This window comes from Oncorhynchus mykiss, chromosome 2 (genome assembly GCF_057628025.1).
Source record: "Oncorhynchus mykiss isolate SJ-2025 chromosome 2, ASM5762802v1, whole genome shotgun sequence".
Classification (NCBI taxonomy): Eukaryota; Metazoa; Chordata; class Actinopteri; order Salmoniformes; family Salmonidae; genus Oncorhynchus; species Oncorhynchus mykiss.
In genome coordinates this window covers 42271311-42294066 of record NC_143023.1, presented here as the reverse complement: position 1 = coordinate 42294066, position 22756 = coordinate 42271311, and the positions used below count along the sequence as shown (strand labels likewise).

Here is a 22756-nt window from a genome sequence, read left to right as displayed (position 1 = left end):
CAATAGCAGTTTTTAGTGCATTGGGGAAAGTGCATGTGAACAGGAACGGATTAACAGTAGCTTGAACTTCAGATATGCAATTAAAAACTTTTGAAGAGGGTGGTGGAGATAGGATCAAGAAGGCAGGTAGAAGGCTTAAGCTGTGATATCACTTTCCTGAGCATGTCGTGTCAACCAGGGAAAATAACTCCACAGTGCCTTTGCATGGTAGGCTAGGGCACATATCATCAAACTTCTCATCAGGTCTGGATTTCCAGCCTAACGTTTCTTATCTTATCTCTGAACTATGCTGCAAACTTATCACATTTAGATGTGGAGGAAAGTTCACAGGCTTGTAGGATATATCAGGCCGTCAATGGTCGAGAAGTGCACAAATTATTCTGATTATTAGTGATCAAGCTAGAAACCTGAGCCCGTCTGGCATTTCCAATTGCCTTGTTAGATATGCCAAGTTGCTCTCTCAGAATATCATAGTGGACCTGCAACTTTGACATTCGCCACTTCCGCTCTGCTTTTCTGCAATTTCTCTTTAAATTATTTGTTGCCTCTCAGCCAAGGGGTTCTCCATTTCGATGTGGCCTTTTTCAACATTACTGGAGCTATGGCATCAATGGTTGCCCTTCATTTGCTATTGATGTTATCAACTAAATTATCACAAGAGGAAGGCAGAATAGGTGATGATGTATTGTTCATACACTCAGTAAAATCTGTAGCAACGTCAGAGGTAAGATAGCGTTTCTTAATAATGCGTTCATTATTACCCTGTGCTATGGGCAACAAGGGAGTAAAAAATGCACAGTGGTGATCAGATAAAGCAACTTCAACAATAGAGGATACGTCAATAGAAAGCCCTTTGGTAAAAAAACCAGGTCCAGAGTATGTCCACAGGTTATTGGTGGGCCCAATAACTTGTTGGATGAAGTCCATAGAGCTCAAAAGATGAATAAATTAATTGGCCTTCAGTCTCTTTGTCAACGTGAATATTAAAATCGCCAAACAATGATTTTATCATAATTCCCAAGTACAATAGTTCAGAGAAATAGGTAAAGAAAGTGGGCAGTACTCTGCTGGCCTATACAGGGTTATAGCCAGCACTAGTGGCTGACATTTAAACAGTATAGAATGATGCTCAAAAGACTGTCACCAAATGAAATCTCCTTACAGCTGAGGATATTAGTAAAAATAGAGGCTGTCCCCCCACCCTTTTCCCTTTTCTGGTAGTATAAAAAGCTGTAGTCTGGCGGGGAGGCTTCAATAAGAGCGGCACTACAGTCTGAAGACCGCATGTTTCTCACAAAAACATGGCTATCAACTTTGCGCTCAGTAATGCAATTCACGAGAAAGGTTTTACTAGTGATTGCTCTAACATTTTAAAAGCTCCATATTCAGTGAGTGTAGGCCACTCTGTCCCTGGGACAGGTAACCAATGGAATAACAGCCAAATTATGAAAATTACAGCCACGTTTTCTGTCATTCTCCAATCGATCAGAATGGTAGGATATGACAATTTGTATAAACTCACCAGAAGGTGGCGGTAGAGGAACATAAATTAGGTTACTCACAATAACTACAGTGCCATTTCTACAGGAGTTGATATGCTTTCCAAGTCCTCTGCTGCTTATTTTGACAGGGAGGACTGGATCACTACCAGACCCTGTCAGTCAGTCTCTAAAACAGTTTGTGATGTTACTGGAAATAATCCTGGAACCCCTGTGGTTAGGATGAATCCCATCTATTTTTTAAAAACTGCTGATTGCTCCCACAGCAAATCGAAGTTGCCACAAAAGGAGACATTCCTGTCATTGCAAAGTTTCTTCAGGTACTCGTTTAGAGCAACGAGTCAGCTGAAATGTTCCGAACCCCTCCGATAGCACGGGAGGTGGCCCTGTGCTAGCGTGGTGTTATAAATATATATATTTGTAGTCCTCCCTCAGTTCCTCAGATCGCCTAAAGCAGGTTGTTAAAACCTACGTGAGTGGGCCTCCCGAGTGGCGCAGCAGTCTAAGACACTGCATCGGCGTCCGTATAGCCTGGGGTTCGATCCTAGGCTGTGTCCTTACCGGCTGTGACCGTGAGTCCCATAGGGCGGCGCACAATTTGCCCAGGGTTGCCCGTGTTAAGTGAGGTTTTGGCCGGGGGGGGCTTTACTTGGCACATCGGGCTCTACCGACTCCTTGTGGCAGGCTGGGCACCTGCAGGCTGCAGGCTGACTTCGGTCCTAAGTTGAACGGTGTTTCCTCCGACACACGCAGTTGGCTTCCGGGATAAGCGAGCAGGTGTTAAGAAGCGTGGTTTGGCGGGTCATGTTTCTGCAGATGCATCACTCGAGCTTCGCCTTTGCCTGCCCGTTGGGGAGTTGCAGCGATGAGACAAGATCGTAATCACAAAATTCCGATGGCGTGGGAAACCCTAGGAAGGTGGAAGATGGCGCTTCTGTCTTGAGTCAGAAACCTCCTGAACTGTGGTGGCCACCGGCTGGTGGTATACTCCCAGGATCCATGCTGACTCCCGGGGCTGGTAGGTCCATCTCAAGCCGGCCATATATATGATAGCTGGATTTGATCTTCTTGGATAGATGAAGGGTGGCCAGACTGCCTTCCCTATCTCCTATGCCTTGTGAGTGTCTAGTCTCCCATGGGATGCGGAGTTGAGCTTAACATTTGTCCTTTGCATTGGGGCAGATCAACTCCGCCCGACTCATTGACAGCTTTGCTATATGAGACATTTATGAGATTATGAGATTCGGTTTGTCTGGGCTACAGCAAGTTTGTGTACTTAGAAAGCAGGCAATCCTTTTCTCGCAGCCTAGCGAGCAGTCGGAGGATCTCTTCCCTAAGCTGCTTGATGGTGGTGCATTTAGTGCAGACAAATCCCTGTCCCAGTTTTCAGTTACTCCTTACCTTCATCTTGTGATTGTGTGGAAATCATTTCACACCCAGCTGTGGATAAAAACACCAGTGGGCTAGCACTGCTAGCGTTAGCTGATAGCCATCAGGAAAACGAAGCAGGCTAACTGCTACTTAACAGGAATCCGGAACACAAACTTGCAGTCCCAGCCTTAAAGGCTAACCGCGTTCCGGAATCATTTGCAATAAAAACTTTAGCTATGATTTAAAAGAAAACAATTTCATTAAAACAACAAACTGAGTGTAGACAGTACACTGTTCTGTTGCGCGCACTGATGATGTATGTAGCCTCAAACAAAGCTCATGAAATTTGTGGCACAGCTAATCTTAGATATTATTAATATTCAGTATTAGTCATTTCTGAGACTCACTTTTATAGCACCTTCGATGATACAGCAGTAGGAATACAAGGATATAACATCTATAAAAAAGACAGGAATGTCTACGGGGGAGGTGTTGATGTACAGTTGAAGTCGGAAGTTTACATACACCTTAGCCATTTTTCCACAACTTTGGAAGTATGCTTGGGGTCATTGTCCATTTGGAAGACCCATTTGCGACCAAGCTTTAACTTCCTGACTGATGTCTTAAGATGTTGCTTCAATATATCCACATAATTTTTCTACCTCATGATGCCATCTATTTTTTGAAGTGCTGACACCCCCGTGCTTCACGGTTGGGATGGTGTTCTTCATTTTGGAAGCGTCCCCCTTTTTCCTCCTTATATAACGATGGTCATTATGGCCAAACAGTTCTATTTTTGTTTCATCAGACCAGAGGACATTTCTCCAAGAAGTATGATCTTTGTCCCCATGTGCAGTTGCAAACCGTAGTCTGGCTTTTTTTATGGCAGTTTTGGAGCAGTGGCTTCTTCCTTGCTGAGCGGCTTTTCAGGTTATGTCGATATAGGACTCGTTTTACTGTGGATATAGATACTTTTGTACCTGTTTCCTCCAGCATCTTCACAAGGTCTTTTGCTGTTGTTCTGGGATTGATTTGCACTTTTCGCATCAAAGTACGTTCATCTCTAGGAGACAGAACGCGTCTCCTTTCTGAGTGGTATGACGGCTGCGTGGTCCCATGGTGTTTATACTTGCGTATAGAGGTCGACCGATTAATCGGAATGGCAGATTAATTTCGCATTTTTGGACACCGATCATGGCCGATTACATTGCACTCCATGAGGAGACTGCGTGGCAGGCTGACTACCTGTTACGCGAGTGCAGCAAGGAGCCAAGGTAAGTTGGTAGCAAGCATTAAACTTATCTTATAAAAAAACTATAAATTTTAACATAATCACTAGTTAACTACACATAGTTGATGATATTACTAGTTTATCTAGCTTGTCCTGCATTGCATATAATCGATGCGGTGCCTGTTAATTTATCATCGAATCATAGCCTACTTCGCCAAACAGGTGATGATTTAACACACGCATTTGCTAAAAAAGTACTGTCGTTGCACCAATGTGTACCTAACCATAAACATCAATGCCTTTCTTAAAATCAATGCACAAGTATATATTTTTAAACCTGCATATTTAGTTAATATTGCCTGCTAACATTAATTTATTTTAACTAAGGAAATTGTGTCACTTCTCTTGTGTTCTGTGCAGGCTGAGTCAGGGTATATGCAGCAGTTTGGGCTGCCTGGCTCGTTGTGAACTGTGTGAAGACCATTTCTTTCTGCCAAAGTAATTAATTTGCCAGAATTGTACATAATTATGACATAACATTGAAGGTTGTGTAATGTAACAGCAGTATTTAGACTTAGGGATGCCACCCGTTAGATGAAATACTTAACGATTCTGTATTTCACTGAAAGAATAAACGTTTTGTTTTCGAAATGATAGTTTCCAGATTTGACCATATTAATTCATTTTGAGTCTATGATTTGATATTTGATAGAGAAGTCTGACTGTGCGGTGGTAGGCAGCAGCAGGCTCGTAAGCATTCATTCAAACAGCACTTTCCTGCATTTGCCATCAGCTCTTTGCTGTGCTTCAATCATTGCGCTGTTTGACTTCAAGCCCATCAACTCCTGAGATTAGGCTGGCAATAATCGGTGTCGCCTTTTTTTGCTCCTCCTATGATCGGTATCGGTGTTGAAAAATCATAATCGGTCAACATCTACTTGCGTACTATTGTTTGTACAGATGAACGTGGTACCTTGTGGACCAGACTTGTGGAGGTCTACCATTTTTTTTCTGAGGTCTTGGCTGATTTTCTTTTGATTTTCCCATGATGTCAAGCAAGAGACACTGAGTTTGAAGGTAGGCCTTGAAATACACAGGTACACCTCCAATTGACTCAAATTATGTAAATTAGACTATCATAAGCTTCTAAAGCCATGACATCATTTTCTGGATTTTTCCAAGCTGTTTAAAGGCACAGTCAATTTAGTGTATGTAAACTTCTGACCCACTGTAATTGTGATACACTGAAATAATCTGTCTGTAAACAATTGTTGGAAAAATTACTTGTGTAATGCACAAAGTAGTTGTCCTAACCGACTTGGCAAAACTATAATTTGTTTACAAGAAATTTGTGGAGTGGTTGAAAAACAAGTTTTAATGACTCCAACCTAAGTGTATGTAAACTTCCAACTTCAACTGTATATATTCAGCGCCATATTACTGTAAAGCTTAAAGAGGATCTCATGACAAATGAAGTACAAATGCTGTGGTTGCAGGTTCACCTAATCTGAAGCCTCTTTTGAAAATATTCAGATTACAAAGTTATAATTTCCCTAATATAACTTTTCAGATATTTTCATATCTGATCAATAGTCTTCTGATTTAATGAATTATTCTTTATTTTACCTCACGTTAGTCTCATTCCAAACGTCGTAAAGTGTTGGTTATCTGCACGAACCCAGTCTTCACGATGAGTCATCCAAATATCAATTGTCTTAAAATGATTTATTTACTAACCAAGTAATTCACAGAAATGCATAAACAAACAGTAGATAGTTACAAGGAAATGATAACGAAGTTTCCCTAGTGGGATAAACCGGCATCGCGGCTTGGTGTACAAAAGGGAAGTGGGGGTCGACTGAGATGACAACATACAGTTGATAATTATAACAATTGAAATGCTAATCCTTTGCACATGAATGCTCACTCATTCGGGAACAATTGCAATCAATATATATATTTACGCTCAGTGTGTCGTCGGAGTCTCTTGAAAAGTTTGTTTCTGTTGGAGAGTTTGTCCGCCCTCTGACGTGGTTAGAATGGATAGTTCAGAGTGACATTCATTCATGTCGTTATGGATAGATGTTTCGGAGGTTGTCGGTCTTTGCGTTCAATGATACCGAATTCCTAGCTGCAGACTAGTAATTCATATCAAAGACTTGTTCTTATTCTGTCGGTATCGATAGTCTAAGAGTTTAACCACGTGGGATGGTTAAAAGATTCAACAGTCTGGTCTGCAACCTTTGTCCTCTCATAATTGAGAGCAACATGGTCTGTTGAGAAATTCTCAAGGTGGGGTTGAATTCGGAATTGCAGAAAAGACATATATGGCTTCGCCCCGACAGTGGCCTCCATAATTATTGGGACAGTGAAGCATTTGTTCTTCTTTTGGCTCTATACTTGAAATCAAACAATGACTATGAGGTTAAAGTGCAGACTGTCAGCTTTAATTTGAAGGTATTTTCATCCATTTCGGGTGAACCGTTTAGAAACCTAGTGAATGACCTGCAGAGAGCTGGGACCAAAGTAACAAAGCCTACCATCAGCAAGGGCATTGAAGATGAAATGTGGCTGGGTCTTTCAACATGACAATGATCCCAAACACACCGCCCGGGCAACGAAGGAGTGGGCTTCGTAAGAAGCATTTCAAGGTCCTGGAGTGGCCTAGCCAGTCTCCAGATCTCAACCCCATAGAAAATCTTTGGAGGGAGTTGAAAGTCCGTGTTGCCCAAAACATCACTGCTCTAGAGGAGATCTGCATGGAGGGAGGAATGGGCCAAAATACCAGCAACAGTGTGTGAAAACCTTGTGAAGACTTACAGAAAACGTTTGACCTCTGTCATTGCCAACAAAGGGTATATAACAAAGTATTGAGATAAAAGTTTATTGACCAAATACTTATTTTCCACCATAATTTGCAAATAAATTCATTAAAAATCCTACAATGTGATTTTCTGGATTTTTTTTCTTCTCATTTTGTCTGTCATAGTTGAAGTGTACCTATGGTGAAAATTACAGGCCTCTCATCTTTTTAAGTGGGAGAACTTGCCACAATTGGTGGCTGACTAAATACTTTTTGCTCCGCTGTATGATAATAAAAAATGTCAATGAGCATTTCTGTACAGATGGCCATACTTCCCTCTTGGCAAAAAAAAAAACCTGGACCTGAACAAATCAACTGGGCTTGACAATCTGGACGCTCTCTTTCTAAAATTATCCGCCGCCATTGTTGCAACCCCTATTACCAGTCTGTTCAACCTCTCTTTCGTACCGTCCGAGATCCCCAAAGATTGGAAAGCTGCCGCGGTCATCCCCCTCTTCAAAGGGGGTGACACTCTAGACCCAAACTGTTATAGACCTATATCCATCCTGCCCTGCCTCTCTAACGTCTTCAAAAGCCAAGTTAATAAACAGATCACTGACCATTTCGAATCCCCCCGTACCTTCTCCGCTGTGCAATCCGGTTTCCGAGCTGGTCACGGGTACACCTCAGCCACGCTCAAGGTACTAAACGATATCATAACCGCCATCGATAAAAGACAGTACTGTGCAGCCGTCTTCATCGACCTGGCCAAGGCTTTCGACTCTATCAATCACTGTATTCTTATCGGCAGACTCAATAGCCTTGGTTTCTCAAATGACTGCCTCGCCTAGTTCACCAACTACTTCGCAGACAGTCCAGTGTGTCAAATCAGAGGGCTTCTGGACCTCTGGCAGTCTCTATGGGGGTACCACAGGGTTCAATTCTCTGGCCGATTCTTTTCTCTGTATATATCAATGATGTTGCTCTTGCTGCGGGTAATTCCCTGATCCACCTCTATGCAGATGACACCATTCTGTATACACCTGGCCCTTCTTTGGACACTGTGTTAACTAACCTCCAAACGAGCTTTGATGCCATACAACACTCCTTCCTTGTCCTCCAACTGCTCTTAAACGCTAGTAAAACCAAATGCATGCTCTTCAACTGTTCGCTGCCCACACCCGCCTCCCTGACTAGCATCACTACCCTGGACGGTTCTGACCTAGAATACGTGGAGAACTACAAATACCTAGGTGTCTGACTAGACTGTAAACTCTCCTTCCAGACTCATAATAAACATCTCCAATCCAAAAACAAATCTAGAAACTGCTTTCTATTTCGCAACAAAGCCTCCTTCACTCACGCTGCCAAACTTACCCTAGTAAAACTGACTATCCTACCGATCCTCAACTTCAGCGATGTCATCTACAAAATAGCTTCCAATACTCTACTCAGCAAACTGGATGCAGTCTATCACAGTGCCATCCGTTTTGTTACCAAAGCCCCTTATACCACCCACCACTGTGACCTGTATGCTCTAGTCGGCTGGCCCTTGCTACATATTCATCGCCAGACCCACTGGCTCCTGGTCATCTATAAGTCTATGCTAAGTAAAGCTCCGCCTAATTTCAGCTCACTGGTCACCATAACAACCACCCACCTGTAGCACGCACTCCAGCAGGTATATTTCACTGGTTATCCCCAAAGCCAACACCTCCTTTGGCCACCTTTCCTTACAGTTCTCTGCTGCCAGTGACTGGAACGAATTGCAAAAATCGCTGAAGCTGGAGACTTATATCTCCCTCACTAACTTTAAACATCACCTATCTGGGCAGCTTACCGATCGCTGCAGCTGTACATAGTCCATCTGTAAATAGGCCACCCAATCTACCTACCTCATCCCCATATTGTTTTTATTTACTTTTCTTCTCTTTTGCACACCAGTATCTCTACTTGCACATCATCATCTGCTCTTTTATCACTCCAGTGTTAATCTGCTAAATTGTAATTACTTCGCTGCAATGGCCTATTTATTGCCTTACCTCCTCACGCCATTTGCACACACTGTATATAGACTTTTTTTTTTTCTATTGTGTTGTTGACTGTACGCTTGTTTATTCCATGTGCAACTCTGTGTTGTTCTTTGTGTCGCACTGCTTTGCTTTATCTTGGCCAGGTCGCAGTTGTCAATGAGAACTTGTTCTCAACTAGCTTACCTGGTTAAATAAAGGTAAAATAAATGTAAAAAAATATTCTTAACCACAGAGAGTCAGTAGGATGCTCAGGTCGTGGTCTTTTTTGGCTGATTGTTAATTCACAATGTGTCTTTGCTTCATTCTATTAATTTAACCTGAAGTGCCTCGCAGTTTCAAGTGGACTTTCGGTCTGCTTTGTATTAGGGGTTAGCAGTTAATTGATCCAAATGGATTGATTTAAATTTGCCTTATCTGTTTCTCTTTCCAGGCTAATGCAGGAAGTAACTGCAGCCCTAAGGAATCACAGAATACTGTTCCACCTCTTCTCTCCTTCTCCGGGAGCATGCCATCTGAACCTTGTGTCAGGTAAATCTGTAAACTGGTGAATACGCACACACGCACGTGAATCACACACGCGAATCATACACACACACACGCGAATCATACACACACACACGCGCGAATCATACACACACACACACGCGCGAATCATACACACACACACGCGCGAATCATACACACACACACGCGCGAATCATACACACACACACGCGCGAATCATACACACACACACGCGCGAATCATACACACACACACGCGCGAATCATACACACACACACGCGCGAATCATACACACACACACACGCGCGAATCATACACACACACACACGCGCGAATCATACACACACACACACGCGCGAATCATACACACACACACACGCGCGAATCATACACACACACGCGCGAATCATACACACACACGCGCGAATCATACACACACACGCGCGAATCATACACACACACACGCGCGAATCATACACACACACACGCGCGAATCATACACACACACACGCGCGAATCATACACACACACACACGCGCGAATCATACACACACACGCGCGAATCATACACACACACGCGCGAATCATACACACACACACGCGCGAATCATACACACACACACGCGCGAATCATACACACACACACGCGCGAATCATACACACACACACGCGCGAATCATACACACACACACGCGCGAATCATACACACACACACGCGCGAATCATACACACACACACATGCGAATCATACACACACACACGCGCGAATCATACATACACACACGCGCGAATCATACACACACGCGCAAATCATACACACACACACACGCGCGAATCATACACACACGCGCAAATCATACACACACGCGCGAATCATACACACACACACACGCGCGAATCATACACACACACACGCGCGAATCATACACACACACACGCGCGAATCATACACACACACGCGCGAATCATACACACACACACACACGCGCGAATCATACACACACACACACGCGAATCATACACACACACGCGCGAATCATACACACACGCGCGAATCATACACACACACACGTGCGAATCATACACACACACACACGCGCGAATCATACACACACACGCGCGAATCATACACACACACGCGCGAATCATACAGACACACACACACACACACACGAACACAAGTGAATCATACACACACACACAAACACGAACACAAGTGAATATATACACACACACACGAACACAAGTGAATCATACACACACACACACACGAACACAAGTGAATCATACACACACACACACGAACACAAGTGAATCATACACACTCACACGCAAATCATACACACTCACACGCGAATCATACACACTCACGCGAATCATACACACACGTGAATCATACTCACACAAACACGCGAATCATACACACACACACACGAACACAAGTGAATCATACACACACACACACACACACGAACACAATTGAATCATACACACACACACACACACGAACACAAGTGAATCATACACACACACACACACACATGAACACAAGTGAATCATACACACACGAACACAAGTGAATCATACACACAGCCCTACTAAAGTTTCCAGCATTTTGTAATCGGGTGTGACTCATTTTGCTCTTAGAGTTTGCAATGCCATCTGCAGTGTTAACTGTAGTATATGTGGTGAGCTAACTAACCTCTGACCAACCTTGGTTTGGCATTGCTGATCTGAGCTTTGGTGGGGCAGCATGTTGGCAGGTGTGTTGGCAGTCAACCCCTCCCCTCCACACACACACTTCTGCCTGTCATATTATAATACTGACTCTGCCTCTCAGCCTGTGGTGACCTGTCCCTCATTCCTGGGGTATTACTCTCAGGGCCACACACACTGCAGGTAGAGGGACAGGCTGTTCCTCAGGGCCTTGTCCAGCCCAGACAGAGAGTTAGGGAGGAGCAGCCCGTTGACAATCTTGAACTACAGCTGCTTGGCCTTAGAGGTTGCCAGCAGGGGGCTCCAGTGCTTTACCACGAAACCTGAGAATACATACACACACACACACGTTCACATACTATTGAAGGCGACAGACCAAACTGCAGACAGGCAGAAAAAAGGACTGACAGCTAGTTAATAATAAACAGACTAGACTAATAAATAATAAACAGCTGGACTAATAAGCAGACAAATATGAAATGGACAGATAGACAGCTAGGAGAACAATAGACAGAGCAGGAGATGCGGCAGGTAGCCTAGTGGTTAAGAGTCTTGGGCCAGTAATGAAAAGTCGCTGGTTTGAATCCCTGACTTGAATAGGTGACAAATCTGTCCATGTTCCCTTGAGCAAGGCACTTAACCCTAATTGCTCCTGTAAGTCGCTCTGGATAAGAGCTTCTGCTAAATGACTCAAATGAGATGAGCAGAGAGACAAGAGAGACTGAGATTTTCCCCCAGCCTTCACTGATGTCTCTCCCTGTACCTCACTCTACCCCCCCCCCCCCTCCCCCTCCCAGTGGGCAGGAGCTGGTAACAGACCAGAGGCTATTCCAGTCCAAGTCTCACCAGGACTCCGTCCTCTCCGCCCTCAACCAGCAGAGGAAGGATGGCCTACTCTGTGATGTCACCCTGGTCGCCGGCGACCAGAAGTTCCATGCCCATAAAGCAGTGCTGGCGGCGTGCAGTGATTACTTCCTGGTGAGTTTGGACCTGGGGAGGACACTACACTCTTAGAAAAAAAGAGTTATTCAGCTCTCCTCATAGGAGAACCCTTGAAGAACCCTTTAGCTGCTAGGTAGAATCCGTTTGGGTTCCATGTAGAACCCTTTCCACAGAGGGTTCTACATGGAACCCCAAAAAGTTATTCTTGGAATCAAAAACTATTCTACCTAGAACCAAAACGGGTCCTATGGGTACAGCCAAAGAACCCTTTTGGAACCCTTTTTTCTAAGAGTGTAGTTTGAAGTTGTATTGTCAGGTGCACAAGTACAGTGAAATGCCTTTTTGCAGCTCTTTCCCAACAATGCAATAATCAATATCACTATTACTAGTAAAGTAGAACAAAAACACACGAGAAATAGAAATAATAAGAACAGGAGAAAGTAAGTAAGCTATATACAGGGTCAGTTCCAGGGTCAGTGCCAATATCATACAATGTGCAGGGATACTGAAGTGGTTAGGAGTAGATATGTATAAGGTGTAAGGTGACTAGACATCAGAATAAATGATTTTATTTATTTATTTTTATTTCACCTTTATTTAACCAGGTAGGCCAGTTGAGAATAAGTTCTCACTTACAACTGCGACCTGGCCACGTTCTGTGGAGGTCGTAGCAGGATTTCTTGTCATCAGCCGTAGTCTCTGGGTGGCTGCGATAGACCTGTGTGTGGTAGCACTGTCCTTTTAGTTTAGCTGCAACCTTGGTTGTAATCCAGGGCTTTTGATTGGGGAAGCAGCTCACCTTCACTGTGGGGACAACATCGGTGATGCATTTCCTAATGAAGCCGGTCGCAGAGGTGGTTAGCTTGTCGATGCTATCAGCCGAGTCCAGGTGCAGTCCAGTAGCATAGCCTCTGATTCAGAGGACCATTTATCTACGGAGCACGTCACTGTTACTTCCTGTTTGAGCTTCTGCTTGTACACAGGAGTATAGAGTCATGATCTGATTGCCGAACGGGGGATGAGGGAGGGCCTTATATGCTTGCCTGTGAGTAGAGTAACAGTGATCTAGGACTTTATCGCCCCTAGTGGTGAAGGAGACGTGTTGATGGAAGTTGGGTATTAGATGTCTTAATGACGCAGAATTAAAATCACCGGCAACCAAAAAAAGCTGCCTCCAGGTTCATGGTTTCCTGCTTGTTTATGGGGCGGCAGGTAGCCTAGTGGTTAGAGCATTGGGCCAGCTCGAATCCCCGAGCTGACAAGGTAAAAATCTGTCGTTCTGCCCCTGAACAAGGCAGTAAACCCACTGTTCCCCAATAGGCCGTCATTGTAAATAAGAATTAGTTCTTAACTGACTTGCCTAGTTAAATAAAGGTTACATTTAAAAAATATATAAAAAAATGTTATAGTTTTAAGTGCCAGCTTGTTGTTTTTCTTGCCCTGAGGTGGAATATATACCGAAAGGTTGCTGGAGCAGTCATGATAACAGCTGAAAACTCTCTCTCGACATTTGACCATCAGGTATTCCAAGACGGGTGAAGACTTCCACTGGGCTAGAGTCAGCACACCATTTGCTGTTGATGAAGAGTCATACCCCTCCCCTTCTAGGATTTCTCTGAATCCAATGTCCTGTTCGCTTGGTGAATGGAGAATCCATCGAGTTGGATAGCCATGGGGGTATCTTTTCCAAAAGCAATGTTTCAGAAAAGCATTGTATTGTAATATTGCAGTTATGAGAGTCCTGCTGATATCAAATTCATGATTGGAGGTCATCCATCATCCATCTTATTATCAAGTGTCTGGCCAATAAAATGGAGGGAAGAGTTGGCAGGTTATCTATCGGTTGTTTGTTTGTTTTGTGTGTGCTGATCAAGCAAAAATATGAACTTCCGTTCTCTCTAAGACAATGGGCAATATAGTTTTTTATTATAATTTTTTGCCGGTGGAACAGGCGGCTATATCGGTCCACTAATACAGGACTAGTAAAGACCCAGTGCACTATTTTTCGTATTTATTATTATGATATTTCAAGGGGTGCTTCAGCACCCCTACTTCTCGCATCTATGAGGCCATATACAGTTGTTTTTGTAATTCAACTATGCTGTAGCCTATTTATAGATCAGGTTTGCTGTGCCTATGTCTGAGGTCTCCTCTCTCTGTCTCTTGTCTCTCTCTCTCTCTCGCTCTCTCTCTGTCTGTGTGTGTGTGTTCTCAGGTCATGTTCAGTCTGTGCATGGTGGAGAGTGAGGCAGATGAGGTGACTCTTCAGGGAGTGACAAGTGTGGGACTGAAACATGCACTAGACTTTGCCTACACAGGACAGGTGAGTCTACAGTAGCACCTTCACCTACAGCTAGCCACCACATGTCCTCAAGTCACACACAGGTACTGAATTATACACACAAACATATCTCACAAATATCCAGGCTAACACGAACTAAGAGTGACAATTTTCAGCTTTTCGTTAGCTGATTAAAGCTATAGCCCAGCCATACTCAACTGGCGGATCGCGGCCCGGATACTTGACCCCTAGGGGGCCCCCATTCATCATAAAACATGACAAACTGTGTAGAATTGCAGGAAATTTGCTTTAAAATGCAGAAGTTTTCTCTCCGCCAAGAAGAGGGGTGTGAGCAGTTTGCAGTCATATGAGTCGCGATGTGGCGGCTTGTTACTATGCTGATAAATGACAATATCCATCCGGACTTTTGCCATCTAGTACATTTGTGTGACTGGACCTTCTAAAGTAGTGATTGAGTACACCTGCTACAACCTATGCATGGATGTGATATCTAACCTAGCCTGACCCTACAGTACGCCTGTGATTTCCCCCCTCTCCTCCCTCCCTCCCCCCCTTTCTCTCTCCTCCCGCTCTTTCTCGCTTTCTCTCTCTTGCCTATCTCTCTTACCCCCCCATCTTTCTCTCCCTCTCTCTCTCACTGCGGCGAGGAGTCAGGAGACCTATGCCCTGTGGCCCAGCAGTGAGAGGCTGGCTAGCTCGTAATTATTCCTAATTGCATTTCCACAGTGGAAATGAGCAGGGGGAGTTGTGTCGATGTAGGTCAGCAGCCGGCTGCCGTTCCGTTTCTTTCTGCTGAGATGATGAGACGTGAGCAATATGCTTATTTCAGTAAACAACCGTACAGCTAGTTCCACCAGCCACATGTCAGGGGCCATAAAGGTTAGCAGACATGCTGTTGCTACAGTGCCTTGCGAAAGTATTCGACCCCCTTGAACTTTGCGACCTTTTGCCACATTTCAGGCTTCAAACATAAAGATATAAAACTTTATTTTTTTGTGAAGAATCAACAACAAGTGGGACACAATCATGAAGTGGAACGACATTTATTGGATATTTCAAACTTTTTTAACAAATCAAAAACTGAAAAATTGGGCGTGCAAAATTGGGCGTGCAAAATCAGCCCCCTTAAGTTAATAATACTTTGTAGCGCCACCTTTTGCTGTGATTACAGCTGTAAGTCGCTTGGGGTATGTCTCTATCAGTTTTGCACATCGAGAGACTGACATTTTTTCCCATTCCTCCTTGCAAAACAGCTCGAGCTCAGTGAGGTTGGATGGAGAGCATTTGTGAACAGCAGTTTTCAGTTCTTTCCACAGATTCTCGATTGGAATCAGGTCTGGACTTTGACTTGGCCATTCTAACACCTGGATATGTTTATTTTTGAACCATTCCATTGTAGATTTTGCTTTATGTTTTGGATCATTGTCTTGTTGGAAGACAAATCTCCGTCCCAGTCTCAGGTCTTTTGCAGACTCCATCAGGTTTTCTTCCAGAATGGTCCTGTATTTGGCTCCATCCATCTTCCCATCAATTTTAACCATCTTCCATGTCCCTGCTGAAGAAAAGCAGGCCCAAACCATGATGCTGCCACCACCATGTTTGACAGTGGGGATGGTGTGTTCAGGGTGATGAGCTGTGTTGATTTTACGCCAAACATAACGTTTTGCATTGTTGCCAAAAAGTTCAATTTTGGTTTCATCTGACCAGAGCACCTTCTTCCACATGTTTGGTGTGTCTCCCAGGTGGCTTGTGGCAAACTTTAAACAACACTTTTTATGGATATCTTTAAGAAATGGCTTTCTTCTTGCCACTCTTCCATAAAGGCCAGATTTGTGCAATATACGACTGATTGTTGTCCTATGGACAGAGTCTCCCACCTCAGCTGTAGATCTCTGCAGTTCATCCAGAGTGATCATGGGCCTCTTGGCTGCATCTCTGATCAGTCTTCTCCTTGTATGAGCTGAAAGTTTAGAGGGACGGCCAGGTCTTGGTAGATTTGCAGTGGTCTGACACTCCTTCCATTTCAATATTATCGTTTGCACAGTGCTTCTTGGGATGTTTAAAGCTTGGGAAATCTTTTTGTATCCAAATCTGGCTTTAAACTTCTTCACAACAGTATCTCGGACCTGCCTGGTGTGTTCCTTGTTCTTCATGATGCTCTCTGCGCTTTTAACGGACCTCTGAGACTATCACAGTGCAGGTGCATTTATACGGAGACTTGATTACACACAAGTGGATTGTATTTATCATCATTAGTCATTTAGGTCAACATTGGATCATTCAGAGATCCTCACTGAACTTCTGGAGAGAGTTTTCTGCACTGAAAGTAAAGGGGCTGAATAATTTTGCACGCCCAATTTTTCAGTTTTTGATTTGTTAAAAAAGTTTGAAATATCCAATAAATGTCGTTCCACTTCATGATTGTGTCCCACTTGTTGTTGATTCTTCACAAAAAAATACAGTTTTATATCTTTATGTTTGGAGCCTGAAATTAGGCAAAAGGTCGCAAAGTTCAAGGGGGCCGAATACTTTCGCAAGGCACTGTATATAGCCTACACTGAGAGGACGCGCGCATGCGCATTCGACATATTAGTCTGACTTTTTATTGATGTTGCTAAAATCATGTATTTACATTTTTATTTTTTATTTTACCTTTATTTAACTAGGCAAGTCAGTTAAGAACAAATTCTTATTTTCAATGACGGCCTAGGAACAGTGGGTTAACTGCCTGTTCAGGGGCAGAACGACATGGCAATCACATGTAAATGTGATAGGTATCACAGTTGAGAGAAGAATAACTGTGTGTGAATAACAATGTATAATAACACGCTAACTGCAACGCAATGACCCTTTTTTTTAAATTCATGTTTTATAGACACTGAATATAAAGTGGGACCAACACATGTAGTCTGTTGAAGAACAGATAGCGTAAATAATGCCTTGTAAAGGCTTTCAGTGACACATGAGTGAAATCACATTAGTTTAAATGCTATTGCACAAAAAAAAACACGCCTGGCCTGAGACCACAGTCACACACCCACACACATGAATCAGCAGCATTATATAAAGTGACCACTGGTCCTGAGCGCTTCTGTCATTTGAGTGCGTCCAGAATGGCACCCTATTCCATACATAGTGCACTACTTTTGACCAGAACCCTATGGGCACTATACAGGGAATATGGTGTAATTTGGGACGGAACCTGTCTGCCTGGGGAGGTGAGCAGTGTGTGAGGTGGACAGGAAGTGGTCTCACTCAGGTCCTCTCCTCAGATAATACTGGAGCCAGGGGTGATTCAGGATGTTTTGTCGGCAGGAAGTCACCTTCAGCTGCTGGAGCTGCTCAGTCTCTGCTCTATATATATATATACACACGCACACTCACATATATTACATACTCACACATACAGTCATATACAGTAGTACAGTCAAATAAACACGTGTTTATGACACACACACACACACACATAAACACTGCAATTTCTTGTGTATATGGAGGGTCTACTCTCCATATGTTCAAGGTACTTCCTAACCACACAAAACCACACATTAAACACCCCTGTCACCACCAGAAAGATACATTAGCATGTTAATGGGCAAACCGTTACATCACGTTATGGTAAACAGTGCTCTCATACACCATCTGCTGGTAGAGAGAGAAATGGACACTGTTGCACACCATTGATTTCACTGCACTGTCCCTGTAGACATGCTCACTGTAAACACCGTATTATACAATTAGACAGCAGTTAGATCACAGCTGAAGATGCAGAGAAAAGGCCCGGGTTTAACATAAAATATAGATTCACTAGCTTTCTGTATAAGTGTTTTGTCTGTATGAAAGGCGACGTTGAACAGGTTATTCCTGTGTTAGTTTTTTTTTGAGCTGAATACTCACAGAGCCATGCAGTATATTGTACATGGCTCTGCTTACTGCCAGCAGATGGCAGTCTTATTCCATTCGCAATCTCCATTTTCTATTCTCTTGCCTCCTCTCCTGCTCTCTCTCGCTCTCATACTCTGTGATCTACTTGAATAACAATGTTGTCTCATCTCAATAGATTCAGTGATATAAAAACTGCAGTTCAAAAACACCCCAAAGAAAATGTGGAACCCAGAGTGTGTGTGTGTGTGTGTGTGTGTGTGTGGTGTGTGTGCATGTGAGGGATATTTAACTGTGTGTGTGTGTGTGTGTGAGGGATATTTAACTGTATGTCTGTGTGTGTGTGCGTGCGCATGTGAGGGATATATAACTGTATGTCTGTGTGTGTGTGTTACTGGATGTATTAACTCAAACCCTACTACACCCCAACCGAGCACTCTGTTCTGCCACTTCTGGTGTCTCGGCCCTCCCACCCCTGCAGGAGGTCAGCTCCTGCTCAAAGCTCTGCTCTGTCCTGGCACCCCAACGGTGGTCCAAACTTCCACCTAACGTCAGGACAGCGGAGTCCCTGCCCATCTTCTGAAATGTTTTGAAACCCTTCCTCCTCCAAGAGTATCTTAAATAAATCCCACGGCACCCCCCCAAAAAACTTGAATGAAATAAAAACCTAAACTTGTCTTTTCCTGCTACTTTATTGTGGGAAGATCACAGTCCCACGGCTGTGATATGTTGTTGTCTCGCCTAGCTATTCTAAGATGAATGCACTAATTGCAAGTCGCTCTGGATAAGAGCGTCTGCTAAATGACTAGCTGGGTTTCTCATCTCCACGACATGTACAGTTGAAGTCGGAAGTTTACATACACCAAATACATTTCAACTCAGTTTTTCACAATTCCTGACATTTCATCCTAGTAAAAATGCCCTGTCTTAGGTCAGCTAGGATCACCACTTAATTTTAAGAATGTGCAATGTCAGAATAATAGTCGAGACTGATTTATTTCAGCTTTTGTTTCTATCATCACATTCCCAGTGGGTCAGAAGTTTACATACACTCGATTAGTATTTGGTAGCATTGCCTTTAAATTGTTTAACTTGGGTCAAATGTTTTGGGTAGCCTTCCACAAGGTTCCACAATAGTTGGGTGAACTTTGGTCTATTCCTCCTGACAGAGCTGGTGTAACTGAGTCAGGTTTGTAGGCCTCCTTGCTCGCACACGCTTTTTCAGTTATGCGCACACGCTTTTTCAGTTATGCCCACAAATTTTCTATGAGGTCAGGGCTTTTTGATGGCCACTCCAATACCTTGACTTTGTTGTCCTTAAGCTATTTTGCCACAACTTTGGAAGTCATTGTCCATTTGGAAGACCCATTTGCGACCAAGCTTTAACTTCCTGACTGATGACTTGAGATGTTGCTACAATATATCCAAATAATTTTTCTCCCTCATGATGCCATCTATTTTGTGAAGTGCACCAGTCCCTCCTGCAGCAAAGCACCCCCACAACATGATGCTGCCACCCCCATGCTTCACGTTTGGGATGGTGTTCTTCGGCTTGCAAGCATCCCCCTTTTTCCTCCAAACATAACAATGGGCATTATGGCCAAACAGTTCTATTTTTGTTTCATCAGACCAGAGGACATTTCTCCAAAAAGTATGATCTTTGTCCCCATGTGCAGTTGCAAACCGTAGTCTGGCTTTTTATGGCGGTTTTGGAGCAGTGGCTTCTTCCTTGCTGAGCGGCCTTTCAGGTTATGTCGATATAGGACTTTGACTGTATTTGACTGTGGCTATAGATACTTTTGTACCTGTTTCTTTGCTGTTGTTCTGGGATTGATTTGCACCAGTCGAACCAAAGTACATTCATCTCTAGGAGACAGAACGCGTCTCCTTCCTGAGCGGTATAACGGCTGCGTGGTCCCATGGTGTTTATACTTGCATACCATTGTTTGTACAGATGAACATGGTACCTTCAGGCATTTGGACATTTCTCCCAAGGATGAACCAGACTTGTGGAGATCTACAATTTTTTTTTTTTTAGGTCTTGGCTGATTTCTTTTGATTTTCCAATGATGTCAAGCAAAGATGCACCGAGTTTGAAAGTAGGCCTTGAAATACATCCACAGGTGTACCGCCAATTGACTCAAATTATGTCAATTAGCCTATCAGAAGCTTCTAAAGCCATGACATAATTTTCTGGAATTTTCCAGGCTGTTTAAAGTCACAGTCAAATTAGTGTATGTAAACCTCTGACCCACTGGAATTGTGATACAGTGAATTATAAGTGAAATAATATGTCTGTAAACAATTGTTGGAAAAACTACATGTGTCATGCACAAAGTAGATGTCCTAACCAACTTGCCAAAACTATAGTTTGTTAACAAGAAATGTGTGGAGTGTTTGAAAAATGAGTCTTAATGACTCCGACCTAAATGTAAACTTCCAACTTCAACTGTATATTTTTAGTATCGACTGACAGTGACTCGATGTAGTCGGGAAGTCCTGCCAGCCCGCAGCCGCCGCTGCTCAACTCCATCGGGATGGTACACGTGGTGGCGTTGTACTAAATAACTCCAATGTAAATGTATTTACCCCATGAGTCTTTGCCCTATGCCCATGTGTCCACAACAGGAGCTGAACAGTGTTAATTACCTGGACCTGTACCGTGTGGCCGATCTGTTCCACCTCCCTGCTCTGGAGGAGGCTGTGGTCAGCTTCCTGGTAGAACACCTGTCTGAGCTGCAGCAGAGCCGCCTGGAGGAGGTGCTGCTGCTCCCCTACCGCCTCCTCAGGGATGTGTTGATGAGCGACCGCCTCACCTCCCTCAACGAGGAGGAGATCTGGCAGGTACACCGCACTGGCTCCTCACAGTCACACACACACACACACACACACACACATACAATGGAAGGAACGCACACATATTTGCAAATGCATGCACATATACAGGCATATGCACATACGCACACACACACACACACACACACACACACACACACACACTATATATGCACACAATAAAATGCAGATCTTCCATACAGCCAGACCCACACAGACTGTGATATACTACAACACACAGTGTGTCATTAAACATCAACTGGTCAATTTTCCTTGCCTGCACCAAAATGCAATCGTTATATTTATGTATAGGAGTGAATAGGAAAGGAAGGTGTGTGTGTGTGTGTGTGTATGTGTGTGTATATATGTGTATGAGGGATGAGTGAAGTGTGGCGGGGGGGGGGGGGGGGGCTATGCATTTTGACTGTTCATTTGCACCAATCAGGCCCCCCTCTCCCTTCTCCCCCCTCTCTGATTAGGCCCACTGCGGCTTCATCAGCGCCCCAATCCCCCAGCTGTCACTCCGGCCGCCCGTCTGATTGAAAACAATCAGGCCTCTGATGGCACAATTACCCTGACCCTTTAGCCAGGCGATTCTACCATAATCAGACCCTGATTAGGCTGCTTTGGGCCTCCTTCACTCTGCGAGAAGGTTAATTTGGGCATCCGCCCGAAAAAACGTGCGGGCGCCAATACACAGCCGATATAGTTTGCCCGTCAATCATAGTCACACCGACTTCTCGCCGAGTCTCACGCTCTGGAAATCACATTTTCTTGGGTCTTTGTTTCTCCCCCCCCCTTCTTCACGCGTTTGCCTTTCTCTGGCTGCTCTCTCTCTCGCTCTCTCCCTCTCTCCCTCTGTCTCTCTGTCTCTCTGTCTCTCTCTTTGGGGAGGAGGGGAGAGACACTGGAAGTTGATTTATTCTCTGCCCGAGGAAGTTCTCTGATCCAGTGTGACCTTCAGTCAGCCTTCCCGGAGCGCACACACCCCTCCGCCACTTCAGAGATGGGAGGAGGGAGAGAGCGGGAAAGAGAGAGGAGTGTAGATAGCGAAACCGAGAAGAGGACAAAGCAGAGAGTGGTGGGGGGTGTAAATACTGTTGTGTTGGTGTAATTTTAGGATGTATTTAAGGAAGACAGAGCAAAAGGAGTGGCATTGACAGTAGCAGGACAATATATACAATGGATGTGTGACTATGTCTGTGTCTATGTAAATGTGTGTTTTGGTGTGCTGTTTGCACAGAATGTGGTTTGAACGCGTCTACGAGCCAGTGTAATGTTTGAATAGGATTTCAGTGTGTATCCAGTGTGCCTGTGAGTCAGGAGGAGGTGCTGACAGTGAACCGCTCCAGCTCAGTAATCTTGCTGTGCTGTAATAAGTTCCCTGTCTCTGTACTGATTGTGTTAAAAGCCACTTTGTTTCCCTGATAATGGTATCAGTGATCTTCAGCCATCTCGCCCACATTCACGGGCCACCGCCGCAGCTAAACAGCCTCCGATTGCTCTCACTGTTCAATTAAATCCCCTCTCTGCTTCTCTCCTCTCCCGGTCCTCAACAAAAGAATGTACCAGTGGATATTTATGATGCTTGCACACAACCCACTAGTGTGGTGTGTGTGTATTTGTTTGTATAAGTGT

General features: G+C 44.0%; 1 long non-coding RNA gene and 1 pseudogene across 2 annotated transcripts in view; one reads left to right on the top strand and one right to left on the bottom strand.

Annotated features, from left to right (window-relative positions):
• LOC149985105 (uncharacterized) overlaps nucleotides 1-22756 on the bottom strand; it is a 234921-nt gene that overhangs the window by 10632 nt on the left and 201533 nt on the right. The window lies entirely within an intron of this gene.
• Nucleotides 1-22756, top strand: part of LOC110501576 (kelch-like protein 32) — a 43180-nt pseudogene that overhangs the window by 3021 nt on the left and 17403 nt on the right. The window contains exons 2-6 of the transcript XR_016486661.1: nucleotides 9368-9465; nucleotides 11955-12135; nucleotides 14315-14422; nucleotides 17674-17767; nucleotides 20907-21127. The product of XR_016486661.1 is annotated as a kelch-like protein 32 (transcript). The remainder of the gene's footprint in view (nucleotides 1-9367; nucleotides 9466-11954; nucleotides 12136-14314; nucleotides 14423-17673; nucleotides 17768-20906; nucleotides 21128-22756) is intronic.